The following is a 14,844-nucleotide window of genomic DNA, read 5'->3' as shown; positions in this document are numbered from 1 at the left end:
TTTTTTTAATCACAATTTTGAAATTTGGCCAAATTGGGAGTCTCAGAGCGGAACTTCAAGTCACCTGATTGTTTTCTGCCATATACATTTAAAGAAATATATAAATGGCGGAAAACACAGACAAGGCTGAAAAAGCAGTTTATGCTCTTGCACTCATTTTGAAAAGAAACTGCTGTATTTTAAGCCAAAACAACTGTTGTGTTTGATAGAACAATATGTCTATATGCTGCCATAGCAGATTCATGGCGGATTAAGACCCCGAACTATTATTAATTTGTCCGTTTTAACCTGAAAACCCCCATTTACAGACGTCGCGCAACCGCTTTTAGTTCAACCCAGCCATAAAACGAAGGTAATTGATTATATTTATTATTCAAAATGTCTGTCATTTAAAGCTTAGAATCATTAATTGAAGTCTCATTTAATTGTTAAAAAAAAAAAAAAAAAAAACCTTTAAAAAATTATTCACTCACATATTTTAAACTTTAAAAAAAATTATGTTACAATGAAAAAAAAATGACATCTGTAAAAAAGTCAGGATCCCGACCTCATAACTATTGCTTAAAAAAACAAACAAACAAACAAACAAACAAACAAACAAAAACTTTTAAACAAATTACGTCACAATGAAAAAATTGGCGTCTGTAAAAAAGTCACAGATATCTACCTCATAACTATCACTTAATTGTATTTTTTTGGTTAATATCGCATTTTCCCCATTAATTTGGATGATAAATAATTGATCCAAACAAAGACAAGTTGAAAAAAAACACCCAAACAAAAAAACGTTTAAAAGTGTAAATATATGAAAAAGAAAAGAAATTTCTACATCGCGTCCCTTGTTATATAACCATGTTTAACCCATAAAATCCCCCCAAAATGCGGCTCTGGCCATTCACAGCTGTGTCTTGACACTCGGTGATACATGCTACATGGAGTTTTTGGATCGAAACAAGGTAAGAACGCGATAATATCTCGTTAAAGTCATGGCGTATATAATTCTGCTCTCGTGTGCTCTCACCTCCAGATAGGGTTTTGCTGTTTAAAAAACTTTTTTTTTTTCATTAAAAATGCCCTTCTGTTCAAAAATTTTCCAAGGATGTATCACACATGCATATCGGACAATTTTGAAAGTTGGCTAAATTGGGGGTCTCAGAGCGGAACTTCAAGTCACCTGTTTTCCGCCATATATATATTTAAATATATGGTATAATATAATATAATACTACATCACAAATTAAAGTGATACATAAACCTGTGCCGTACAGTATAAAGGTGCATTGTGGTTAAACACTGTGGTGGTGTGGTTAAAGCACTCCCTCTCCCTCCTCCTCATACGTCAAGCATGGGTGGAAATATTGACATATCTCACTGGTGGCTGTGAGCGTCACGCTAGCGTCTGACAGCTATGCGAAAAACACAGACTGCCTGCTTTTCGCATTAATAACGATCGTGGCGGCAGCCTCATGATGTGCTGGCTGCATTACCTGCCGCTCCTTGAACTCATAATGGGAACACGGGAACAGGTAGCTTTTCACGCACAGGAGCTGGGATTGAGCAACTGCTGTGATTGTATTCATGCGTGTGTATGTGTGTGTCTTTCCCCTGTGCGACTAATGTCTTAAACAGTGCAATTCCAAACCAACGTGTGTGTTTGGAGTGCTCAAGCACCCTAAAATGTCATCTGATGACATCTAAATAAACCACCTGTGAGAGCAGTCAGTAGAACGCACCACTGATACTCAGAGTCCCACAATGCACTACAATGGCTGATGTATTGATATATACAGTTGTACTGTAGCTTCCGTCATCCACACGTATGCAAAATGTGGCTATTTTATAATCGTGAATATATTCTGTATTTAGCAGGGAAACGTTTATTTCAGTGTTGTAATTAAATTATATAAGTACAATGGGTTATATATAAATTTACTCCATAGAGTGTAGTTAAAAGTAAAAGTAAATAAAAGTAAGTAGTCGTAAGTAGTTTGGATGCCAGTGCTTCTAAATTTTAGAATACTGTAAGTGAATATCATTTTCAGTCATTCATGAAATATTGATGGATTTGACAGATGTTTGGATTTAAGACTACTGTTGCGCTAAACTTTTTGGTTTTTTTCTAATCCCAGTTTGTATTTTTCCTTCTGGATTCAAAATTCAGCGTCTCAAGAACTGACAGTCATACACCAGATAAGATCCAAATAATTTGAAACATAGAAATTAGGGATGTTCCGATCATGTTTTTTTGCTCCCGATCCGATCCCGATCGTATTAGTTTGAGTATCTGCCGATCCCGATAGTTCCCGATCCGATTGCTTTTTTTTGCTCCTGATTCAATTGCAGTCATTCCCGATAATTTTTCCCGATCATATACATTTTGGCAATGCATTAAGAAAAAAATGAATAAAACTCGGACGAATATATACATTCAACATACAGTACATAAGTACTGTATTTGTTTATTATGACAATAAATCCTCAAAATGGCATTTACATTATTAACATTCTTTCTGTGAGAGGGATCCACGGATAGAAAGACATGTGACTTTGTATATTGTGACTAAATATTGCCATTGAGTGCATTTGTTGAGCTTTCAGTAAATGATACTGCAGCCATTCAACCCAAATGCATGATGGGAAGTGGAACCAGTACTGTGCGTAGTGCTACCAATTCATATATCTTCTCTGCGTTGGGAAATAACATATGGTGTTAAGAAAAAGATCAATTGCTACCTTGCTTCCCCACATTGCTTCCCATGATATTTCTAATCGTGGGAAGAGGGATTGTAAGGCTTTAGCCAATTAAAAAAAGGCTCATAGGCTGCCATAATTCACTCTACTCATTTTACTTTGCCTTTTATCTCTCTGTATAGGAAAAACGGCGTCATTACAGATTGAGCGCGACAATGCGTAAGTGGATCGTGCAGCGCATGCATTAATTGTGTTAAATATTTTAACGTGATACATTTTTAAAAAAATTAATTACCGCTGTTATTGGGATTCATTTGATAACCCTACCTTAAGCCTAAACTAAAGACTCTGGATGAGTGTAACATATTATGTCTGTAACGTTAAATACAATTAGAAAACGATTTAATTAAAATTGGCATGGCCGATATTTTTTTGCCGATTCCGATACTTTGAAAATGACGTGATCGGACCCGATCTCTAATAGAAATGAAAAGTTATTCTGAATTTATATCGTATACATCTTAAAACCTTTTTTTTTTTTTTTTTTTTTTTTTAGTTAATTTCTATTTTATGGACGATCCAAAGTTTGAATTGATTAGGGAAAAAAAAAAAAAAAAACGTACTTTCTCACTATGTTTGAATGTGGTGAAGTGCACTTGATTGATAAAGTTGATTTGAAATGAATACTGTAGTGTCACTAATTTACTTGAAAAATTCCAATTTGGGGGAAAAAAATTCAATAAAACAAAATGTCACAGTTCAGTTTCTTGGAATATAGTTGTATTTAATTGTCAACAATATATTTGAGTGAACTTTATTTATTTTCCCCCCAAAATCAATGTATTCATTTTGATAATATTCTTAATTACAAATGCTGTACAGTATACTAATTGATTTTAGAAACTGGAATTCTCCCTGAACATTTGTATATACACATACAGTATGCGTGTATGAAGTACTCACCTCCAGGTGTGTTGGGATGTACGCAGTGTCCATGGCTTATCCTTGAGCTCCAGTGTTCCGATCCCTTGGCTCTCCCTGCTGCTCCTTTGGACAGATTGGATTGTGTCACGTCTTATGTAGGACTTTTTTTTTTGCTTCTCTTAACTAAAGCAAGTGTCTATTGGGATTTGAATCCTCTCCCACTATGTTGTGTAATGCTCCATCCATGTTGTATCCAAAGATACACTTTCCACCTGAGTGTACTGCTTTAAAACACTGTGCAGGTGCTAATGTGCGTGTATGCAAAGAGTCAGCACGAGAATGAGTGAATGAATCAACTCCCTGTTGGACCTCAACCCTCTCACTATATTGTCCCGCTCCCTTCCTTTTCTGTCTCCACCCCTTTTCTCTCTCTCCCTCTCTCATTCTCTCTCTCTCTATCACACACACAAATACAAACACTTGCTCTTTGCTGTCTTTTCTACGTAAAAAGTCAATATCTTACCAGTGACTTCCTCTAACAAATTAATCCAACAAATAAAACAATCACATGACAGCAAATAAAGAAAAAAATGTTTAGCTTTTTCCCCTTCTCTCTCTGTAACAAACTTACCTGGTGGGTTTCAGTCGCGCCATTGTAATGGGACAATGGCTCCTTCATTATAAATATGCGGCCCCCATAACTCTGAATGGGATTCGGTTTTAATAAATAATAAAAACAAATGTATGAATGGATGAGTCAGCGGCCCGTGAAGTCAGCGCAGTTTGCGTTTGTGATTGGATGGAAGAAGGGTGGAAAAAAAGGTAGGCAGTGCTCGTTCACTATTAGATGGGAGAAGCAAGGTGCACTCGTCCTTTCCTGGAATTTGTATTCATGGAGTTGGCCCATGAGCAAACGTCTCTTTAGGATGCATGGTCTCACATATTACCGCTCGCACACGGACGCAAAACCCTCCTCATTCATCAAAGCACACGAGAAAACACACTTATCACACAGCCAGATTTTTTTTTTCTGAGAAGACCAAATGTTGTCTACCAGTCCATTAATTTCAGGGATGAGTAATTAAGAAATAAGATTAGAATTTTCATGGCTCGACTATAAATCGTTGCCATTTCATGTCCCATTCATGCAAAATTTGAACAATAGACAGTTATACAATTAAAACACGGTCACATTTTCTGCCCTCAGAGGTTTTGATCCTAAAGTATAGTACAGGGCTGGCCAAAAGTATTGGCACCCCTGCAATTCTGTCAGATAATGCTCAATTTCTCCCTGAAAATGACTGGAATTACAAATGCTTTGGTAGTAATATCTTCATTTATGTTGCTTGTAATGAAAAAACACAGAAGAGAATGACAAAAAAATATTAAATCATTATCATTTTACACAAAACTCAAAAAATGGGCCAGACAAAAGTATTGGCACCCTCAGCCTAATACTTGGTAGCATAACCTTTAGACAAAATAACTGCGAACAACCGCCTCCGGTATCCATCACTAAGTTTCGTACAATGCTCTGCTGGAATTTTAGACCATTCCTCTTTGGCCAACTGCTCCAGGTCTCTGAGATTTGAAGGATACTTTGCCCAAACTGCCATTTTCAGATCTCTCCACTGGTTTTCTATGGGATTCAGGTCTGGACATCATTGCTGGCCACTTTAGTATCTTCAGTGCCCTTTCTCAAACCGTTTTCTAGAGCTTTTTGAAGTGTGTTTTGGGTTTCTCCAAAACAGGTGGAGTGGAGGTGGACTTTTTGAGTCTGACTTTTTGACCTGTTTGAGGCGGTTAGCTGCATATAAACACCTGTCCACCCCATACACCCCAAAGAGCTGTCCAAAGACACCAGAGACAGAATTGTAGACCTCTACAAGGCTGGAAAGAGTTACAAATTGCCAAGCAGCTTGGTGATATAAGATCCACCATTTGAGCAATTATTAGAAAATGGAAGAGAGTTAAACATGACTGTTTATCTCCCTCAGACTGGGGCTCAATTTAAGATCTACCTTGTAGGGTCTCGATGAACCTAAGAATGGTGAGGAATGAGCCAAGAACTACACAGGAGGAGCTGGTCAATGACCTGAAAGGAGTTGCGGCTAGTTTCTAAGGTAAGTGTTGGTAATACACAAAGAAATCATTGTTTAAAATCATGCACGGGAGGTTCCCCTGCTTAAACCAGCACATGTCCAGGCCTGTTTTAGGTTTGCCATTGACCATTTGGATGATCCAGAGGAGTCATGGGAGAAAGTCATGTGGTCATAGATGATTAAAAAAAACCTTTTGGTCTTAATTCCACTCCTAGTGTTTGGAGGAAGAAGAATGATGAGTACCATCCCAAGAACACCATCCCTACTGTGAAGCATGGGGGTGGTGGCATCATGCTTTGGGGGTGCTTTTCTGCACATGGGACTGCACTGTATTAAGGAGAGGATGACTAGGGTGATGTACTGTGAGATTTGGGAGAATAACCTCCTTCCCTCAGTTAGAGCACTGAAAACAGGTCGTGACTGGGTCTCCCAAAATGACAATGGCCCGAAGCAGGCAGCCAGAATATCCAAAGAGTGGTTCTGTAAATAGCATATTAAGGTTCTGGAGGGGCCTAGCCAGTCTCCAGACCTAAACTCAATATAAAATCTTTGGAGGAAGCTCAAAGATTGCTCAAAGTGTGTTTCTCAGTGACAGTCCAGAAACCTTATTGATCTAGAGTAGATCTGTGTGGAGCAGTGTTGCAAAATCTCTGCTGCAGTTTTTGCAAACCTGGTGAAAAGTTACAGGAAACGTTAGACCTCTGTAATTGTAAACAAAGGCAACCGTATCAAATATTGACATTGATTTTCTCAGGTGTTCTAATACTTATTTGCAGCAGTATAATACAAATAAATAGTTAAAAAATCATGCACTGTGATTTCTTTGAATTTTTTTTAGATACGTCTCTCACGGTGGACAGGCACCTACCTTGAAAATTTCAAACCCGTCCATCATTTCTAAGTGGGAGAACTTGCAAAATCGCAGGGTGTTCAAATACTTCTTTTCCTCACTGTATAAGGCACATTCAGAAACAACTATACCCCTCAATTAGTGAGCTACAGGTCTGCCTACAAACCTCGTTGTCCTTGTTTGCTAAACCCTTGCTAACATGGTGGTAGGCCTTAGGTGTGACTAAAATGTGACCAAGAAAGAGGCATCTTGTCTGCGTCTGTGCTCACAAAGACTTGCTTGCGTTGCAAATGAGAAACAAGCTTCTCAAGGTAGTATCTATTTTTCATGTTGTAACAAGTAGAGGGACTTCATTTACATTTGGCGCTTGAGTGTGGTGCAGTTTGTGTTATGGTCCACGAATGTCGAAACAAAGGTTCGACCCCAAAGCAGACAACATCAACCGAGGAATGCATTCGAGGGTTTATTAAATACACAAAGAATCGTGAAAAGGGGGGTATTGAGAAATAGGGTTCGAGACAGCAGGTTGCCAATAAAACTAACCCGAAGGTAAACCAAGCTGGTAGGCAGTGGGCCAACAAAGCAATATATAACAAACTCCTGCACAAAGTAAAGGATTCCAAAATGAAGTTGGCAGACAAACAAAACCAAGGCAGGGGCGAAACTAGCAAAATGCAATGAGACTCAAGAGTACAAAATGTCAAATGGCGACCAGCAAGTTAATATTGCGGCCACCTTGGCCAGTATTGCCTGCATATAAATACACTAGGGTTGTTCTGATCATGTTTTTTTGCTCCCGATCCGATCCCGATCGTTTTAGTTTGAGTATCTGCCGATCCCGATATTTCCCGATCCGATTGCTTTTTTTTTTTTGCTCCCGATTCAATTCCAATCATTCCCGATAATTTTTCCCGATCATATACATTTTGGCAATGCATTAAGAAAAAATAAGTACTGTATTTGTTTATTATGACAATAAATCCTCAAGATGGCATTTACATTATTAACATTGTCCATCCATGGATAGAAAGACTTGTAAATCTTAAAGGATAAATGTGACTTTGTATATTGTGACTAAATATTGCCATCTAGTGTATTTGTTGAGCTTTCAGTAAATGATACTGTAGCCATTTAACTTCTGCCCAAATGCAGGATAGGAAGTGCAACCGTGACTGTGCGTCGTAGTACCAATGGATATATCTTCTCTGCGTTGGGAAATAACATAGGATGTTAAGAAAAAGATCAACTACTATCTTTCTTCCCCACATTGCTTCCCACGATTATTCTAATTGTTGGAAGAGGGTGTAAGGCTTTAGCCATTTAAAAAAAGGCTACCAAAATTCACTCTACTCATTTTACGCTGCCTTTTAGCTCTACTGTATATACTGTATGGGTAAAACGGCGCCATTATAGATTGAGCGCGACAATGCGTGAGTGGGTCGTGCAGCGCATGTGTTAATTTAGTTAAATATTGTAACGTGATAAATGTAAAAAATATTAATCCTCACCGTTAACGCGATAAATTTGATAACCTTACCTTAAGCTTAAACTAAAGACTCTGGAAGAGTGTAACACATTATGTCTGTAACGTTAAATACAATTAGAAAACAATTTAATTAAAAAAAAAAAAAAATTAACAAAAGGCATGTCCGATATTTTTTGCCGATTCCGATACTTTGAAAATGACGTGATTGGACCCGATCGATCGGGATGCCGATCGATCTAAATCTCTAAAATACACTGCTGATGAGCTGGGATTGGATGCAGGTGGACGTCAGAAACGTATCCCACACCAGGCGAACAAAACAACAACAAAACCCAATCTGACCAGCAACAGAATGTTACAGTTTGAGCATTGTCACAACACAGTCTGAGACCTGACAGGTCAGCCTTATTTTTCTCCATTTTGAAGCCTTTTACTTATACAGTGTTACCTCTACATACAAAGTAAATTCATTCCAGGACCTTGCATGTAAGTCAAAATGGTTGTATTTTCCCATTAGAATACATTATAATTCCATTAATTCGTTCCACAGCCTGAAAACCTACATTAAATCCTTAATAAATATTGCTGGTACTATTGCAAATAGCAATTACAGATAGCAAAACAAATCAATACAAATCGGAATAATAACATAATATTAGTTATAATTAAAGATCGGGTCCGATCACGTCATTTTCTAAGTATCGGAATTGGCAAAAAAATATCGGACATGCCTTTTTTAAAATATATATATTTTTTAATTAAATCGTTTTCTAATTGTATTTAACGTTACAGACAAAATGTCTTACACTCATCCAGAGTCTTTAGTTTTGGCTTAAAGTAGGGCTATCAAATTTATCGCTTTAACGGCGGTAATTAATTTATAAAAAAATTAATCACGTTTAATGCAATTAACGTATGCGCTGCACGACCCACTCACGCATTATTGTGCTCAATCTATAAAGGCGCCGTTTTACCCGTATATAGAGCTAAAAGGCAGCGTAAAAAGAGAAGAGTGAATTTTGGCACTCTTTGGAGCCTTTTTTTAATTGGCTAAAGCCTTACAATCCCTCTCTCAACAATTATAAATATTCGTGAGAAGCAATGTGGGGAAGAGAGGTAGTAATTGATCTTTTTCTTAACACACTATGTTATTTCCCAACGCAGAGAAGATATATCAATTGGTGCCACTATGCACAGTCATGGTTGCACTTCCCATCATGCATTTGGGCAGAAGTTAAATGGCTACAGTATCATTTACTGAAAGCTCAACAAATACACTAGATGGCAATATTTAGTCACAATATACAAAGTCACATTTATCCTTTAAGAATTACAAGTCTTTCTATCCGTGGATCCCTCTCACAGAAAGAATGTTAATAATGTAAATACCATCTTGAGGATTTATTGTCATAATAAACAAATACAGTACTTATGTACTGTATGTTGAATGTATATATTATTCATTTTTTTCTTAATGCATTGCCAAAATGTATATGATCGGGAAAAATTATCGGGAATGATTGGAATTGAATCGGGAGCAAAAAAAAAAAACCAATCGGATCGCAAAATATCGGGATCGGCAGATACTCAAACTAAAACGATCGGGATCGGATCGGGAGCAAAAAAACATGATCGGAACAACCCTAATTTTTAGTTTTAAACATATTGTATGGCTCTCACAGAATTACATTTAAAAATATGTGGTGTTCATCGGCGCCATTACAGATTGAACGCGACAATGCGTGAGTGGGTCGTGCAGCGCATGCGTTAATTGCGTTAAATATTTTAACATGATAAATTTTTTAACGGGATAAATTTGATAACCCTACCTTAAACCTAAACTAAAGACTCTGGATGAGTGTAACATATTATGTCTGTAACGTTAAATACAATTAGAAAATTATTTAATTAAAAAAAAATATATACAGTATATATATAAAAAAAAAGGCATGTCCGATATTTTTTTGCCGATTCCTATACTTTGAAAATGACCTGATCGGACCCGATCGATCAGCATCCCGATCGATCGGGTCATCTCTACTAAAAATACAAGTAATATGTGCATTATGTAATTTCAACACTTTTAAAATACAATAAGTCTCTGAATTCTTTTCAATAACTTATATAAATAATAATATTTTAATTAAATAATAAATAATAATATATAGTTATTTTAATATTTTTTTTCGTGTCCACAGATAGATTCACCCTATGTTTAAAATGTTTCATCTTATTTCGTTGTGTTTGTGGAAAATAAACACACAAATTTCAGCCTGAAAAGACTGTTGTTCTTATGGTTTAAAACCCGCAGGGGGCAGCGTTCACTTCTTGGCGTGCATGGGCAATAAATGTTCACATTTTAGAGCGAATATGAAATTAGCCGTCTTTGCATCAATGCGAGTCGGACATTGTGAACTAGTATTTTTTTTTCTTGTTTCAGGTGAGAAAAAAAAAAAGTATAATTTTACTGTGTATTTTAGCAGGCTGCTTTATTTTAGGATGATTGTGATGTGTACTGTGTGTTAATATAATTCAGAAATATGTTAATCATTAAGTATGTTTATGCATGACTGCAGATGTGTTCGTAATGACGAGCGGACGACGAGTGAATGCCAGTAGTGTCTAAAATGCAGAAGTTAAATGTTTTGTCACAAAAACTTGTATTTGTTTATGAATATAATTACATAAGAATTCGCAATTGAGAGCGAATAAGAAATGAGCCGTCTTTGTGCAGCAATGCGAGACGGATGTTTTAGCTGTACAAGAAAAATGAAAATAAAATTAAATGTGTAGCAACAGACTGAACCATTTAATCTCTGTCTGCACCACGCTACAGATGCATAGCTATTATTTCAACCGACTGCCACACGCATCATCAGACTGTCCTCTGCCACACCTGTCCTGAATGTCGCCTGATCACTGGCTTGCCAATGGAAAAAATGTGAGCGCCCCTTACTGGTTAATCTTTTTAATGCGTCCCCTGTGGCCCTTGCGCCCGCCAAGTTTTCCCCGAGATCCTAGCCCCCTTCCAATAACCCTAATTTTCGCACTACAAGGCGCAACTGACTATAAGCCGCAGCCCACTAAATTTGGCACGAAAATGGCATTTGTTCATAGATAAGCCGCACTGGACTATAAGCCGCAGCTGTCCTCACTGTATCATGGGATATTTACACCAAAATATATTAACCGGTACAACCTTATTTGACAGCGGCATCATACGACCGACTGTCATAAGACCAAATGAACTATCATTAAACTTTGAACCAATTACTACAAAGCTTTATTGCTTCAAGAAGCTTCATTTAGCCATCACTGCTCCCTTGGGGGAGACAGTCAACCTCTGCTGCCACCTGCTGTTGACTGTTGTCATCCAACATGCCTCTTAGCATGCATTGCAGCGCTACAGATGTAAATAACAATCAAAAATCATGTTCTGTGCTAAATATTTCTTCAGTTACTGTTCCAATTTTTTCATCAATTCATCAATTGGTATTTGCTAACACTTTATTTGACACTGGTGCCATAAGACTGTCATTACACAATCATAATTATGACATGTCTCTGTCCTCAGCATTCATGAATGCTTATAACAGATGCCATTCAGTGCTATCCGGCAAATGATCTCACTTTTGAATGGATGCAAAAGATCCAAGATGGACAAAAAATGAGTGACATAATTTGCCAAATGACAATTAATGACATAAGCATTCAGTAATGTCCATGATAGTGTCATGTCATAATTTTGATGATCTCATGACAGTCTTATGACACCGCTGTCAAATAAAGTGTTACCTAAAAAATCAACAAATAAGCCGCACTGGACTATAGGCCACAGGTATCAAAATGAAGGAAAAAAGTAGCGGCTTATAGTCCGAAAATTATGGTACATAGCGAAACTTTTTTTGGGTTTATTTTCAAATAATTGAAGATTTGTCTGCGAGCCAGATGCAGCAGTCAAAAGAGCCATATTTGGCTCGCGAACCATAGGTTCCCGACCCCTGTCGTAGAGGTTCTATGGCCGTATTGTCGGGCACGCAAACCAAGCTCATATTTTTCTATCATTTCCATCTTCATTTCAATGGTAAGCTTCACCTTTTTCTTTTTTTCACCACCTGCACTAACATTCTTGGAACCCATGTTGATTTCTCTCACAAGAAAATCCGCCGTGCGTCCATCTTTCTTGCGGGAAAACAAAGAAACTGTGGCGCTGTCAGAAATCGTCGTATTTTGAGCATGTCGTCGGATGTAGAAACAATTGGCGAGTCAAATTTTACGTCGGATGTCGAAAAGATCGTGTGCCAAAGCGATCTTATGTCGAGGTACCACTGTACTTAGCAATCTTATTTGATTAATTTTCACATGGAAACCAAAAACTGGGAAGAAAGGCGGTATCCAAATTTCACATTCACTGCCCTTGTCAAATCCATGTGATCCGCCTGTTATGTTTGCTGACCTTCCTTCAACCAAGTGTTTGTCTACCTTCCACCGTGCAAACATGTTTCACCTCCTAGAAGATGAGACGCTAGACGAGACGCTATCATACAGGTTACCATTAAAGGGAAAGTAATAACCTGTGGATTGATATGGAAGGAGTCGGTAAAGTTCACACCATCCAAATGACCAAACCTGGTCTAAAATGCTCATTTGCCTTTCCCTGCCAGTGAACGAGTTAATCATCCATTCACGACCCCTTTAACCTTAATAGATAGAGATACCTTCAGCAAGTGCACACATCATGTTATTATCTTTAAAACAGTATCAGTTGATACGACAATGGACAAAACGTGCTGCAAGATGAACAATGTGGGTCAAATATATAAAGGCATTAATAGCCCCTAGACATTCTTTCACATGCAATCTGCGGCTTGACTAACCGCTGCCTCCTCCTCCTTCCAAATGAGACACGATTCCAGCCTCCAGGTTTCCCATCCTCTGGAAAAGAAGTCTGCGGCCTTGTCCCGCTGATTTCCGCCAACGGGGGTGGAGAGAAACCTTTCAGCGCCCTCTTAGCAGGTCATTCATCCTTGTTGGATCCTAGAATTTAGCCAAATCAATATTGATCTTAAATCAAATGGTAAAATTAACGTTGTTTTGGAAAATAAAATATTTTGAAAAAGTGCTTTGGTGAAGTAAATATGTGTCAAACCACAGCTGTGGCCTGTTTAAGGCATTTCAGAATATTTTTTGGTCATGTTTTGCTGGCGAGACTCTTTTGGCGACTATATACTATAACTTATAATTTTTGGCAGCTATTTTGTCTAAAACGGATTACAGCATTGCATTGTATGGACATTCAGCACCAGCTTTGTCACACTAATGGAGGAGCCAAGGAGCAAGGTGCCAAGCAAATCAGAAAGCGGTGATTAGTTTGGTCTGCCATCCTAATGGATGGAATCATCGCAGCCAAGATTCTGGTTGGCTTCCACAAAGATCGGTCTAAACTTGACATTTTTTTTCTCCCACTAAAGAGCATCTCTTCCTAATAAATCAAGGGCCCCCAAACTATTCCACATTGGGCTTCAATGGTTGCTGAATTTCTTTCCATTAAAACAGGACGACACCTTTGCACCATTCTGGTGTCTTACAAGTGTTATCAGTTGATTGTAGTCATGTGCTGCTTGTTTTGGCAGACACCTCATTGATTAAACGGCCTGTGCTCGATCGGTAGGAATATAAACCAGGACCCACAGTGGCCCTTGAGGACCGGTTTTGGCTCCCCTGATATAAAATGTATCACAAAAGTGAGTAAACCCCTCGCATTTCTGCAGATATTTAAGTATATCTTTTCATGGGACAACATTGACAAAATGACACTTTGACACAATTAAAAGTAGTCTGCGTGCAGCTCATTTATCGTAAATTTCGGACTATAAGCCGCTACTTTTTTCCGTCATTTTGAATCCTGCGGTTTATAGTCCAGTGCGGCTTATTTATTGATTTATATGGGTTAATAGGTAGCACTTTATTTGACAGCGGCGTCATAAAACTGTCGTAAGACCGTCATAATTATGACATGACACTATCATGAATGCTGAATGCTTAGGTCATTAAGTGTCATCTGGCAAATTGTGTCACTAACTCCATTTATGTCATTCTTGGATCTTTTACATCCATTTAAAAGTGAAATAATTTGCCAGATAACACTAAATGACATCTGGTTAAAGCATTCACTAATGCTCATGACAGTGTAATGTCATAATTATTTTATCTAATGACAGCCTTATGGCGCCACTGTCAAATAAAGTGTTAACAAATACCGTAACCAGCAATTAATGAAACAACTCGAAAAGTAACAGAAAAAATAATTAGCACAGAACATGAATTTTGATTGTTATTTGCATCTGTAGCGGTGCAATGCATGCTAGGAGGCATGTTGAACAACAACAGTGTTGACAGCAGGTGGCAGCAGGGGTTGACTGTCTATCCCAAGGGAGCAGCAATGGCCAAATGAAGGTTCTTGAAGCAAAGAAGCTTTGCAGCCAATTGGTTCATAGTTTCATGGTGGTTCATTTGGTTTTATGACAGTCGTATGATGCCGCTGTCAATCGAAGTGTTACCGGTTAATATCTTTTGGTGTAAATATCCCATAACACCGTGAGGACAGCCGCGGCTTATAGTCCAGTGCGGCTTATCTCTGAACAAATGCCCTTTTCGTGCCAAATTTGGTGGGTGGCAGCTTATAGTCAGGTGAGCCTTATAGTGCGAAAATTAGGGTAATAGAGTTAATTTGTTTTCCCCTCAAAATAACTGAAAATATAGCCCATTAATATCTAAACCCCTTGCAACAA

General features: G+C 37.9%; 1 protein-coding gene across 2 annotated transcripts in view; it reads right to left on the bottom strand.

Annotated features, from left to right (window-relative positions):
- bmp16 (bone morphogenetic protein 16) overlaps positions 1-13,667 on the bottom strand; it is a 34,204-nt gene extending 20,537 nt beyond the window's left edge. Inside the window, exons 1-2 of one of the 2 annotated variants that reach the window (XM_057839774.1) lie at positions 12,931-13,667; positions 3,655-3,738 (exon numbers count right to left, since the gene is read on the bottom strand). The gene's annotated coding sequence lies outside the window, so the exon portion shown is untranslated. Of the gene's footprint in view, positions 1-3,654; positions 3,945-12,930 lie in introns of those variants that run through there. The other variant, XM_057839773.1, reaches the window with a different exon arrangement.
- Positions 13,668-14,844: the final 1,177 nt, after the last annotated feature.

Source organism: Corythoichthys intestinalis, chromosome 6 (genome assembly GCF_030265065.1).
Source record: "Corythoichthys intestinalis isolate RoL2023-P3 chromosome 6, ASM3026506v1, whole genome shotgun sequence".
Classification (NCBI taxonomy): domain Eukaryota; kingdom Metazoa; phylum Chordata; class Actinopteri; order Syngnathiformes; family Syngnathidae; genus Corythoichthys; species Corythoichthys intestinalis.
The sequence above is the reverse complement of the archived record's forward strand: the minus strand, read 5'-3'. Positions and strand labels throughout refer to the sequence as shown.